This window comes from Chanodichthys erythropterus, chromosome 18, assembly GCF_024489055.1.
Source record: "Chanodichthys erythropterus isolate Z2021 chromosome 18, ASM2448905v1, whole genome shotgun sequence".
NCBI lineage: Eukaryota > Metazoa > Chordata > Actinopteri > Cypriniformes > Xenocyprididae > Chanodichthys > Chanodichthys erythropterus.
In genome coordinates this window covers 6,182,235-6,195,786 of record NC_090238.1, presented here as the reverse complement: position 1 = coordinate 6,195,786, position 13,552 = coordinate 6,182,235, and positions in this window count along the sequence as shown.

The window sequence follows — 13,552 nt, the reverse complement described above, 5'->3', positions numbered from 1 at the left end:
GCGAGTCCAGGCGAGTCCGCTGCGGGAGCCTCTTCAGACGGCGGCGAGAGCAGAAGGCGGCGAGCTTCTTCGGCTTCAGGCGGAGATCAGCGAAGAGAAGTAGATGTCGTCGCTGAAGGAGAAAACACTGAAATCCTATGGCGAAACGCCTGCTTATATAGCCCTATACCCCGCCCATTTCGGCGGGAATATTCGCGCGCTTTGTCGCCATAGGCCGCGCAGCTATGCCGCGCCGCCATTGGTTCAACAACTTGTCTATGAGTGAACCAATGACGGTGCAGTTACACTGCGTTATTGAAAAAGGCTTCAGCAGCGGGGAAAAAGGGAGACCTTTCCCCATACGCAGTACGAGTGAAGTATCGAAAGGGAACCAACTTTACCCAAGTGAATTTTTCTGGGATTATACTGGACTTTTTCACTAATATTTATTTAAAGACATTTAAAATTTCTAAAACAAACAAAAAACACTTTCAGGGATTTAAATTGAAATTAGTTTTTGTTATTTTTGTTTCAGACAGGTTATTTTTAGATTGTTTATTGTGTTAAGATTAGGAATGTGAAAAATGGCACCCTCCTATTTTGTATTTTTTCTTTTTTCTTTTTGATGAGTTGTGGTGGAGGTTTTCATGGAACAAAACAATTCCGTGTAAGTTCTACATGCTCTGTTGATATATGCCTGAAAAAGGGCACACTAGAAAATATAACAAGTGTTACTCCACTATTTTCTTTATTTAGTTGTTTAGGTTTTGTGCATTTGACAAGGTTTGCCAGAATTATGGTTGTGCAAGAAAATGTTGTTGTTACTCTAGGTAGTTCTCTTATTTTTTAAATATTTTTTTAAATTCTTAAAAAATGAGTGCGTTAATTGTACTGTTGCTTTGGATTTCTGGAAATGTTCAACCGAATCCAGGTCCTGATGTTGTCCCAGAAGAATTTTCTTCTTTTTTTTTTTCATTTCTGGGTGAACTAACCTTTTAAGCAAATAATAAACTGCTTTTGTGAGGAAATAGCTTATCATTTAATGAATACATGTTCCCCTAAACTTTAGTTTTGGATTGATCTATTTTTAGAGTTTACACTGAAAAAAAATGCAGTTTTATAAGTGAAGTCATGGGCAATTGCATGACAGGTATGTTTCAGTTTACGGCGCTTCTCATTCATTTCTATGGAATCTGCAAACAGTGATTGACTGTCACGCAGCGACATTCAATGACGTCAAGGCTGTAATGTGATTTATCACACGTGATCCAAGTTAGCCGTTACACTTTCACAAATGGTACAGCCTTGAACCCTCTTATCTCCCAATAATAAGACCATCTCTGCTATAGGTGTGTTCGACTTCATGTGGCGCTGAGCAGACCGATTGGCGTCTGACTTGAAGCATGTGCATGCCCATTTGAAATTTTGTCTGATTTGAAAAAGTGCCAACGCCACGTCACTCTTACATATGGCTTCAAAATACCGCAAGAACAATTCAAGAGCAGATGGCTGATTTAGCCGGTGCAGCTTCTCCAGAGTGGCTGCCCAAGCTCTGATGACAACAATGACATGTTTCGTGTTTATTCTGACACACCTTAAGTTCCGCTAATGCTCATATATCTGTAAAAACAGTAAAAACTCTTTTCATGTAACCATAATGATATATCGTAATGTTTTTTAAAATAACTGTTGCTTCATGAAAACATCTGAAATGTTTGTGTATTTGAGAAATATTGCATCCACTTCACCTGTGATAAAGTACGCAAACAAAATGCAAGCATCACTATGGGAAACAGAAAGTGCCCAACTTGATGACTCCTTTTTTCAATTCCGGTCCCAATTGCAAGCAGAAACCCTCACCAATTGTCTGTGCAGTGCCACATGACACATTTATTCTAATCTCACAAGCTATTTAGGATGGATAGTATGCACATTTGGATGCAGGGACTGCTAGTCACTTGCTTCGTTCCTGGATGAATCATTCCTTGAATGATTGAATTATTCAGTGACTAAGAGAGCACCTACTGGCAGTTTATTTTATATTGAGAAACATTATTGCATTTCTTCCATTTCATATTTCTATATTCAAAATTTTATATTTAAAAATGAATCTCATAAAATTATTAATGCAGTTGTAATTGCATTGTAAATGGACATCTGAACTGCATTAAACAGTCTGTGTAAACATATAATTCTGTGCCACCTCTGCATTGCAAGAATTTTGATACTGATTTCATTTGATTGGTAACAGCCCTATAGTGTCTTATTATTCTAATTAAATGTTGAAATACTTATATTTAAATATTAAATATTGGTTAAATTTAAGAATTTGACATAAAAAATGGCACATGCATTTATTAGGGTTAGGGGGAAAAAAAGTCCTTATAAAGCTTAAAAATGCCCCTGTAAATCAATTTAAGGGGGCAAATATTGCCGATTAATGGAAATTTTCTATGAGGAGAAATGTGTTTGGACTAAGAGAGGCTTTTTGTTTTTTTGTGCTGAAATCTTTAACCGCTACTGGATTGATTGAAGTGATGGATCTTGCATGTTTTTTTGTAATATTTTCTTTTCTTTTTTCTTTATCCTTCTTTTATTTTTCTTTCTTTTTTTTATATTAATTTTGGTAATCACTTACCACCTATTGATTAAGCTCAGCTGGTAACAATTTGTAATTGTGCCTATATAGAGAAGAGTGTTGTTGCTGTTTTATTCCATGAGCATTGAAGAAAGCATGAGCTGAAACGTCTGCCATCAATAGCTTTGACACAATTTAAAGACTGTGTTTAGAGATGCTTTATTCAGTCTCACTTGTCTCACACATTTTCTTTGCTTCATGCCACACACCCACAGAGAGAGTAGAGTAGGAAAAGAGATGTGCACACAGAGGTAAGATTCTATGTCCTGCGGCATTTGATAACACTTCAGTATAGGGAAAACATATTATCTATTAACTACAACTTATGTCTGTAATTAGACACGCACACACGTTATTTTTTCCAGCACTTCAAATGTTATTGTTAATGCGATGACCACAAACATTACATGTTCATCCTTCTGAGATTGCCCCCATTGTAAAACAGAACATTTCAAAATGTAGGAAATTCAACATTTGATAGAAAACACTTATTAAAAAATAAAAAAAGACAATAATTACCAATATAACCAGCAGGTGGTGGCAAAGTAGCATTTATTTGCACATATAGCCTATCAGCCATGTCCTCTTACACTTTTGTTTTGTTTTTGACTATATATTAAATATTATAAAATATTTAGGTTTAAAAATACATTTTGTCAATGTGAAGTATGAAGTACTCACAAAAAAATCTCATGAAAAACAATAACTTTTCTTGTGAATGAATTACAGAAAGTGAGCACCACACTTTCACAGTAACTGTCAGTGCAGAGCAAGCTCAATTATTTTGGCACACTTGTGAAAACTCACATTTTATTCAATTAATCTAACTAAAGTGTACAAATATTTATTTATTTTTTTTTTACACGAAAGTGTGAACTGATTGTCGAATTGAATTTAGCCGAGGAGGAACATGGGGTACGTCTTATTTATTTTTTATGGCGTCTTGCATTTGAATAGCTAAACTAATGCTATGCCTGACTATTTAAAGGGATAGTTCCCCCAAAATTGAAAATGTGATGTTTATCTGCTTGCCCCAAGTGCATCCAAGATGTAGGTGACTTTGTTTCTTTAGTAGAACACAAATGATGATTTTTAACTCCAACCACTGCCGTCTATCAGTCAAATAATGCGGGTGACTGGGAATTTGAACAAATAAGTCAAAAAAACTTCCATAGACAAATCCAAATTAAACCCTGTGGCTCATGACAGCACATTGATGTCCTAAGACACGAAATGATCGGTTTGTGTGAGAAACCAAACAGTATTTATTTCATTTTTCACCTCTAATACAGCACTATCAAACTGCGTTCAGTATTCACTTAGTGAGGTCTGATCGCGCTCTGACAATGGCAGTGATGTCTCGCGCTTATACTTCAATTAGTGCTAGACATCACATCTGTTGTCAGAGCGCAATCAGACCTCACTAAGCAAATACTGAATGCAGTTGGACATAGTGGTGTTTCAAAGGTAAAAAATAAAATAAATACTGTTCGGTTTCTCACACAAACCGATAGTTTTGTGTCTTAGGACATCAATGTGTCGTCATGAGCTGCAGGGTTTAATTTGGATTTGTCAATGCAAGTTTTTTCGACTCTTATTGTTCGAGTTCCCATTGATTCGCATTATTTGACTGACAGACGGCAGCGGTTGGAGTTAAAAATCATCATTTGTGTTCTACTGAAGAAACAAAGTCATCTACATCTTGGATGCGCTTGAGGTAAGCAAATAAACATCACATTTTCATTTTTGGGTGAACTATCCCTTTAAGTGACTATATTCTGATTATAAACTAAGAATTTCACTACTGATGCTCAACACACCAGCAAGTGACATCTCACCGGAAGTTTTCAATCTGGCTTATATTATTGTGGAAGTTCTAAAGAATGCTCCATGCATATAGTCAATTGAACCATAAAATAAAGTTCTACCCTGTTTCCCCCCCCCCCCCCCCCCCAATACTGTAGATAAGCAAATTGCAACCCTACTCTCAACCAGTGATGCACAGCAACTACGCAAGGACCGCCTCCCTATTTTCTGAGTGCATGGAGGCAGCCCTTGCGTAGCTGCAGGCAGTGCAGTGCAAAAATTAATTAAATTAAAAAATGATCTGTATTTATTTTATCAAGTCATTTATTCTTTTATTTATTTTCCTATTATTACATTTGTTTATTACACTGCGTTCCAAATTATGCAAGTGACGTATCTGTAAGATTTCTGTACAATAAACATTCAGATTTTAGTTTTTCTAAGAAAATGTTTGTTTATTTATCCATGTCTTCAAATACCTGTTTGCTGCTCAACACTGGCTATTTTATAGCTGCCCTTTTAATTAATCTTTTTGACAGGAACTTTCATTTATAAGCCTTAATCTGACCGAGTTCTGCTGTGCTCTAAATCACTCACAAATCTTATGATAATTCAATAATCTCCATTCAGTTTTCACACAATATTAGTTATTTTCATGCCTTTCGCACAACATTGCACCATTTCATGCTTTTCATCTTCAGAAAGATCTTTCTTCCTCCTCATATTGCATGAGAACTGTGACTTGCTTAATAATGTGGAACAACCTTTAAGTAGGGTTTCCATAGATCTGGCAAATTATTTTGTCTGAGATTGATACCAGTTATCTAAAAAGACATGGATAAATAAACGAACAAACATTTTCTTAGAAAAACTAAAATCTGAATGTTTATTGTATAGAAATCTTACTGATTTGTCTCTTGCATAATAATTTGGAACGCAGTGTATATTACATTTATATATTTTTTTATTTCTGCAGCAAATATAAAATTAAAAACATCATCCCAATTTGACTTGTTTTTAATCACATCCAATCTATTTTTCACTTCAGATTACATGTGCACATCACTAGTAGTATTAATATGTATTAAACAGTGTTACGTTGTAATGCTTAAGATTTGAAACAACCCAAAGAATTCACAAAAAAAAAAATTAAGACAAGTTGGAGGTCCAATTTGCCTATATTGCGTGTCTTTGGATTTTGGGGGAACGCAAAGCAACCGGTGGAAACCCATGTTGACACGGGGAGAACATGCAAACTCCACACAGAAAGGCCTCCTGGCTCAGCCGGGGTACCTTCATGCTGTGAGGCAACAGCGCTATCCACTGTCCCACAAATTATATTTTATCAGCAGGTATTTGGTATGGAAAGCTATTAAGAGAAACTAACTATGAGAATAAAGCATCTCAAAAAAGACTAACATTAGAGTAGATTATGACAAATATATATATACACATGCTATTTAATAATCGATGCATAAGAATGATACCAGAAATGTGTTTGTTCAAACCTACCTCTGTCTCAACAATAAAGAACATCAAACACAAACTTCATCCAGTTTCTAAATCCTGTCTCTTCAAACAGATTTTCTCTTCTGAGGTTGTTCACTTTCATGCTTTTACAAAATAGTCTGATTAAATAGTTTCACTTATTTAATAAACTGGCTGAACCGGTTTCCATTTTCATAAGAAAAATGGGAGAAAAAAAAAACACAAAACAAACAAACAAACAAAAAAAAATTTCTTTTTCTGCATATGTCCATCTCTAATTCAGGCTTGTGACATCATTATACTGTATGTTGAGTATAGTTAAAGCATTTAGGCCTGCTAATATCATTAGGGTGTCAACAATGTCCTGTCTAACTGCAGAAGGCACAAGCACCCACCATATTTTTTCAATTTTTCCAAATTTACCACAAAATTCCTTTCAAAAGGTGCCAAAGTAGCATGGTACTTGGATATATTGATCAATTGCACTAGAGTATTACTATATTAATTTACTTCAAGGTACTTCATAGTATTACCATGGCATTGAATCAGGATTGAGAACTGCATTACTGGTTTAGTGAGACAATGCTTCCTAACAACACTTTTGAATAATTGAATCGAGAATTGAATAACAACAGCTGTTTTTCACACAAAGAACCGATTCAAAAGAGTGATTCATTTAAGAAACAAATTTACTAATTCTGATTCTTAACAAATCCTGAACACAATAGAATTTTAGATTATTTTTATGCTTAAATTCTGTGTGTGTGTGTGTGTGTGTGTGTGTGTGTGTGTGTGTGTGTGTGTGTGTGTAGGTGTTTGTAGGTGTAGGTGTGTGTGTGTGTGTGTTTTAATTTCTATAATTTGCCTGCCATCTAGGAGTTATGTTTATGGTTGCTGACCATCTGGTCCTGGAGCCAAGCTTTACTGGGACTCGGAATGAATTTCAAACAGTGTTTTGCACCCTGTGGGAAGGGGACACTAATTGTGCCATTCCAAACTGAAGTGAAAATTGTAACTCACGAGGCTGCCATCTGAGAGAACAGATCCTTTTCGATACTACACTCATACTTGAGCGGCGAAAACTCCTTTTTCCCAGATTTCTGAAGTCTTATTTTAATCACGCAGTGAAACTGCACGGCCATTGGTTTGTGGAGTTGTATGTAAAAGAACCAATGCCGTGGAAGCCAATGGTGAGCGAGCCCGCTCAAGGCCACAAAAATGGGCGGGGTTTCAGGCTATATAAGCGGCTGTCTCACCTTGGCAGACTGATTCATTCTCCTTCAGTGACACAGATCACATCTCTTCGCTTGATCCCGAGACTCTAAGCAGCCTTCATCTGCAAGCAGCTGGAATTCGCCACTGATCAACTTGCTGCTCTGCACAGTCAGATCAGCTTGCCTCTCCTCTGCTCGCCGCTCTCAGTTCAGCTCACTGCTCTCTAAGCAGCCCGCCTCTCATGAGCAACTCTGATAAGCTTGCCACTTTGCAGCTCGCTGCTCAGTCCACTGCTCTTGTGCAACCTCTGATCAACGCGCCGCTTCATCAGCAGCCAGATCAGTTCGCCACTCTCAAGCTGCTCTGTTCTCCACGCCGCTCTCAAGCAGCCTGGTCAGCCTGCAGCACCTGTTTCAGCTCATCCAACTTGCCGTCTTCGGTCAGGTGAGCATATAGAGCTTATTATGCTCACCTGATGGATAGTCGATGCTATAGCAATCGCTTACTCCTCTTTAGGCCTATAATGCCCTATAGGTGTTAGAGCGTATACCACGAGAGGCATGACCTAGCATGGTCTAGTGGCGTGTCCATCACCGAAATCCGTGTGGCGACGTCCACATTTGTCAGGTTTTATAATCTGGACGTTCCTGCATTACAGACGCAGGTCCTTTCTGATTCTGTTTTAAAGAATGACATAATGACATCGCTAACAACAGGCTGAAATACAAAAGGGAATTGGACATGTATACCAAAGCAGGGCTGTCAGACAAATCAAAAAAGGAGCAAGCTTACACTTCTCAATTTAGCCAGTTCGGATTCCCAGGGGTGTCCAATCCTCCCCCTAGAGGGCCACTGTCCTGTAGAGTTTAGCTCCAACCCTAATTAAGCACACCTGAACCAAATAATCAGTGTCTTACTATAGGCTAGAAACTTCCAAGCAGGTGTGTTAAGGCAAGCTGGAGCTAAACTCTGCAGGACAGTTTCCCTCCAGGACTGAGTTTGGACACCCCTTCCCTAGGTAAACATGAGTCACTTCACTTTCAAGAGTGTGAGGACAAAGAGATTCCTGACATGTCAATTAAAAAATGAGATGCTTGCCAGAATGGAACGTGATAATGGACAGACATGCATTCAATATCACGGTGCAAAAACCTGACAAAGGAATTCAATCTTACATGGCCACATTAAGACTATTGGCTACAAAAATGTGACTTTGGCTTGCTAACTGATGAACTAATACGTGACCGAATCGTCTGTGCCATCCACAATGATGCAGCTGGTGCTCAACTATTAAGGGAAAAAGACTTGACATTAAAAACAGCAATCAGGCTATGTATGCTGTTTGAGCATTCTGAAAGGGAGCTCAAAAGTGTGTGCACTGCAGCAGAACAAAAGGCCATGTAACAATTGCGGGGGTGAGCACGCTATTGTGCACAACAAATGCCGGCTTTTAACAAACGCTGTAACTCATGCAATAGTTGGAATCATCATGCCAAGTGTTGTAGATCTAAGCCTCAGAACACAGGTGGGCAGATGGCGCCATCTAGTGGAACTGCTGAAAAAACTACACAGAGTAAATGAAAGTGAAGTCCACCAAGATTATTTTCATTGTGAAAGTGTGGACCTGCTTGCAAACAAAGGAGAAATATTCACCACTCTCTCAACAAACTGTAACAAGCAGGTCAAGCTGAAAATAGACACTGGAGCTAAATGCAATGCTATGTCTTTATCCACATTGCAGTATGTTGTTAACCCCAATGCCCAAATTTGTCAGTCAACCAGAGTAAATCTTATCAAACAATTCAGACACTGGGTACTGCCACCCAAGTTCTTTCAGGAGGAAAATTGCTATTCCACGTAGTGGATAGAAATGTTAAGAGCCTGTTAGGCCTTGCAGACAGCATGAGGTTAAATCTCATACGACTTAGCCTAGAAGTACATGCTGTACAACAACAGGCTCCTGAGATGAGTAATTATGAGGACTTGTTTCATACTGACACTGTTGGTAAGCCTACAGTCATATATCACATGAGCCTGGATGAATCCTTTACATCATAATAAGGCTCTCCTGGGGCATCATCACCCCGTTAAAGACCGTAGATCCAACAGTCTGGCAGAGCGTGGTTTCAGGTTGCAGAGCATCTCCTAGAAAAGTGTGCATGTGATGGTTCTGACATTTAGACATTTATGCAGCCTTGCTCAACCTGCACAATAAACCCAGGGATAGCATGCCTTCTCCAGCGCAATGTTTACTGTACCATCCCAGCTCTCACTGAGAGTTCAGACTAATGTTCAGGTGGCTTTGTTCGCACTCAGACAAAAAAGAAAAATAAGCCAGGACAAATCTGCCAGACACCTTTCGCCTCTGGAACCTGGGCAGACGGTACAGATGGAGACAACCTGTGGGCTTGACAAACTGGCCACGATTTCTGGAAAGGCCCTCCAACCTGACAGTTAGGTCTTACCATGAGACTGGACAATATATGTAAGGAACTGCCACCACCTTCTACAAGTAACTGAATCATACTGTCCTACCACTACCACGTCCATGCCCATGATCTCTCCAGTACCCCAAGCAAGGCCATGTGCTGTGGTGCCACATGATACTTCAAAAAATGGATGTGACATGCCGTCACCACAAAACAAAATGCTAACAGTTCCAGGCAAGAGGTTCCAGCTCCACTGTTGTCACTCAATCAGGAATGGTGTCCAAGCCTAATTCAAGGTTCAAAGACTTTGTCACATATTGGTTGCATACTGGTTGTTTAAAATAGAACACATGCACACAATGGAACACATGCTGTGTGTTATGTGTGTGTTATGTGTGTGTGTGTGTGTGTGTGTGTGTGTGTGTATTGCACCTATTCAAATATGTATGGAAGCTGGATGTTTGGAAATGGACATGGTGAGGGGGTGGAGACCAGAAAAGGTAGAGCGGGTGTTCTGATTCTGTTGAGGTCACACATTAAATAGGTTAATCATAAAGCTGTCACACTCCTCTGTTTTGTGCACATCTACAGACATCATTCTACTACAGATTTATAATAGTGATTGAAAATAATTTATATAGCTCTTCTAGCAACACACTGATGTGAGAATCACTCAAATACATTTTTCTACATACATTTACTATACTCCCTCCATTATTGTCTCCAATCCGCCAGCGGAGAGATTCCTGCTCATGCATTTGATAATGTGCTCTCGATATTTGTCATTATAATAATGCCATAGAAACTGCCTTAAATTAACTATTAATGTGAGAAGAAAGTCATGTCTGAATGTTGCAATCATTTTTTTTTTTTTTATTGGTTAAAATGAATGGAGAATATCTCGTGTTTTTCCGTAGGTGCTCAACCATTTTCGTGGGTGGTACTTGAGCATCAAGGGGATTGTTGAAAATATATTGTGTTCATTGGAAATGTTTGCCATCAGGGTGGATGATTACATGCTTTAAAGTTCTTATCCAGTATGTGAGATGAAATCCTTCCTGGTGTAGTTGTGTTTATTGACTTTAATGGGGTCTGCACTTATTCCTTTGCGCTGTCCACTCACCTGCGATTGCAGAGAGAAAAGTAGTCTTGTGATGTTGTTGCCATGACAGTGTTAGGATGATTAGCCACCGCTATGTTTACATTACACCTCCACTGTCATTTTGCTTTGTATTTAAATAAAAAACATTTAATTTAGTTGGATAATGGTTGCCACCGCTCCATATTTACAGAGTTATGCGCGATCGCTAAAAGTGAAAGTAAACGCGAGCGCGCATTCAAACGCGATGTCAATAGCCCGCATTTTGAAAGCAGCTCCCTGATGAATGCAAATATCTCTCAATATGAAAGCTATCTTAGGCTAGGCAGTGTAGTTGTAACCATCTCTTAGCTCTGTATCAAAGAAAAATTTGGTCTTATTTGCACTTTGGTTGCACTTATTCTAAAGTGTTACCATAAAAAATGAATAACAGTTTTCTCTTAATCTTATTAAGCACAAACAGTAAGGTTTCATTTGTTAACATAAGTTAATGCACTGTGAACTATCATGAACTAACATAAACAAAGATTAATAAATACTGTAGCAAATATGTTGCTCATTGTTAGTTGATGTTGGTTAATTAATGTTAATAAATGAGACCTTATTGTAAAGTGTTACCATTTTTATTTATACTGTTTTTATGATCAGTTTGGGGAAAGGAGTTCAGTTACGAGGTCAAAAGTTGTAGAAGCTCATAAATCATGTACAGTAAGGTCTGAAGAGACTGAAATCATACAGAAGAGAAGTCAGTCAGTTGAGTTAGTGGAAAAACCTTTTACAGTACTTGAGTATTGTTGTCTTTTACTGCATATGATAATTCATACTAAGAAAGTAGAACTGAAATGACATTCATTATGAGATGATTAGTTAAAACATTTCAAATACACCTGCAGACTATTTGTTCTAGTCATGTATTTCGCCATTGAGGATTTCTTAAAAATGGAGTGTAAAAATCTTCTCGTCTCGTCTCGTGAACTCAATCTCAAATCTCGTCTCGTGAGATACCTGTCTCGTCACACCCCTACTTTATGCTATCACAACAATTTGATCCTGATGCAGCTCACATTTAGCTAGAGGAACTTCACCAAAAAAGAATTTTCTTCCTACCTTATTTCCTTCCTGAGTTATTGCATGTCAAATAAGATATGCCAAATTATAATGAAGTATATAATAATAATAATAATAATAATTATTATTATTATTATATAATATAATTATTATAATTGTTTTTTTTTTCCTTTTTAAATTAAAAATGTAAAAATGTTTTCTATCAGATGATACCTACCTTTTGACTCTCCTTGCTATAGTTTTGGAGTTTAGTCTTTAATTTTGTGTATGTGAATGGAGCTCAAGTCTAGCATCAGGCCTTGATCATGTCTTTCCTGCTGATACACAGTTAAGGTTCAGTTATTGTTGTTTTCTCAGGTTTCAAATGCTCCTTCTAATTCAAAGGATATTTAATGTCATTAAAGACCATGCAGTTCTGTTTATCATTTTCATAGCTTCAGTAAATGTATGAGGTCATAAGGGGGCTTAGATTCCATGAATAGTGTGCATTTATATTTAGTTTCTGTTTTGCACTCAACATCCATTTCATAAATCTCCAATAAATTACTCTTCCTCTGTGATTATATTTACACATTATATGATGACACTGGTATCTGCACACCAGCGATTGATTGTGTTGTTTTACCAGCATTCTGAGGTGTTCATTTTATTTTGTTGAGAGTTTATTCAATGTCAGTCATGTTTTATTAATTATTGTTTTTCCTTCACAAAAAACTCTGCACTGTAACCTGCATCTGTAATGGTTTGTTGGGTTTATTTCACTATTTTACTTTCTTTTTGGGGATGATAAATTATATTTAGATATAAATGTTCTTTTTCAGGTAGACTCCTCACCCCTGCCTTCTACTGCCAGCAGGATCTGAAGGATCAAGCAGTAATCTGTTGATGAACTACTGGATGGGGCTTAAGCCAAAGGACATTTTGCATGCACTACATATTAATCCTTATTTATTTTGAATCTTTATGGTAGAGATTATTTTACTTCAAATTCTCCAGTTTACAGTGAGGATTCTCCAGTCCTGCAGAGGGCAGCTTCACTCCTGAGTCTCCTAGATTATTCCCAGACAGATCCAGACTCATACTCAATCACCTCAACTCAAGAAAGAGAGATTGAACACTTAAACACAGAAAAAAATATTATTTGTTCCCCTTCATTTAAACAGAAGTGATATTAAAATTAATGAATGGTAATCATTTTGACTTACAATTGTTTAAATTAATGTAATAATAGTTTGACTCCTCTATTCCATTTTTTTTAATGTTACTTTATGAATAAATGAAATTCTAAAATTCACAGTGACTCAGTTTCATGTGAAAGTCAAGTATGATCTACATCTGCGACACCACACTTCCTCAACCTGCAGAGAACAATGACACACTCTTCACTCTCTCAGATTAACAGGCTTTATTATCAAAGAGAAACCAGCAACATAAGCTCAAATCACCATGTTATAATGATCTTGGTCTGTGTCACAGAGCACAAAACATCATATCATGCCTGCAGTCGAACTCAAGCAGGAAAAAAAAAAAATAAAAAAAAAAAATATATATATATATATATATATATATATATATATATATTTTTTTTTTTTTTTAATTGTATGTTCATCATTTGTGCAATATCTCTTTTTTAAACAATTCATTATGTCAGTGAGTTTTACTGTAATTCTAAGAAATTATGTCTCTATGTGGGCATAGGAGAAAGAGGGGACAAGCAACTGTCATCTGTCAGCGGCCCATGCTGGCTCATAAAAAAATAGCTCTCCTCAGAAAAATGCTTGCTACACACAAACAATTTGATTGTGTTGGTAGTTGATGGCCTACCAAATG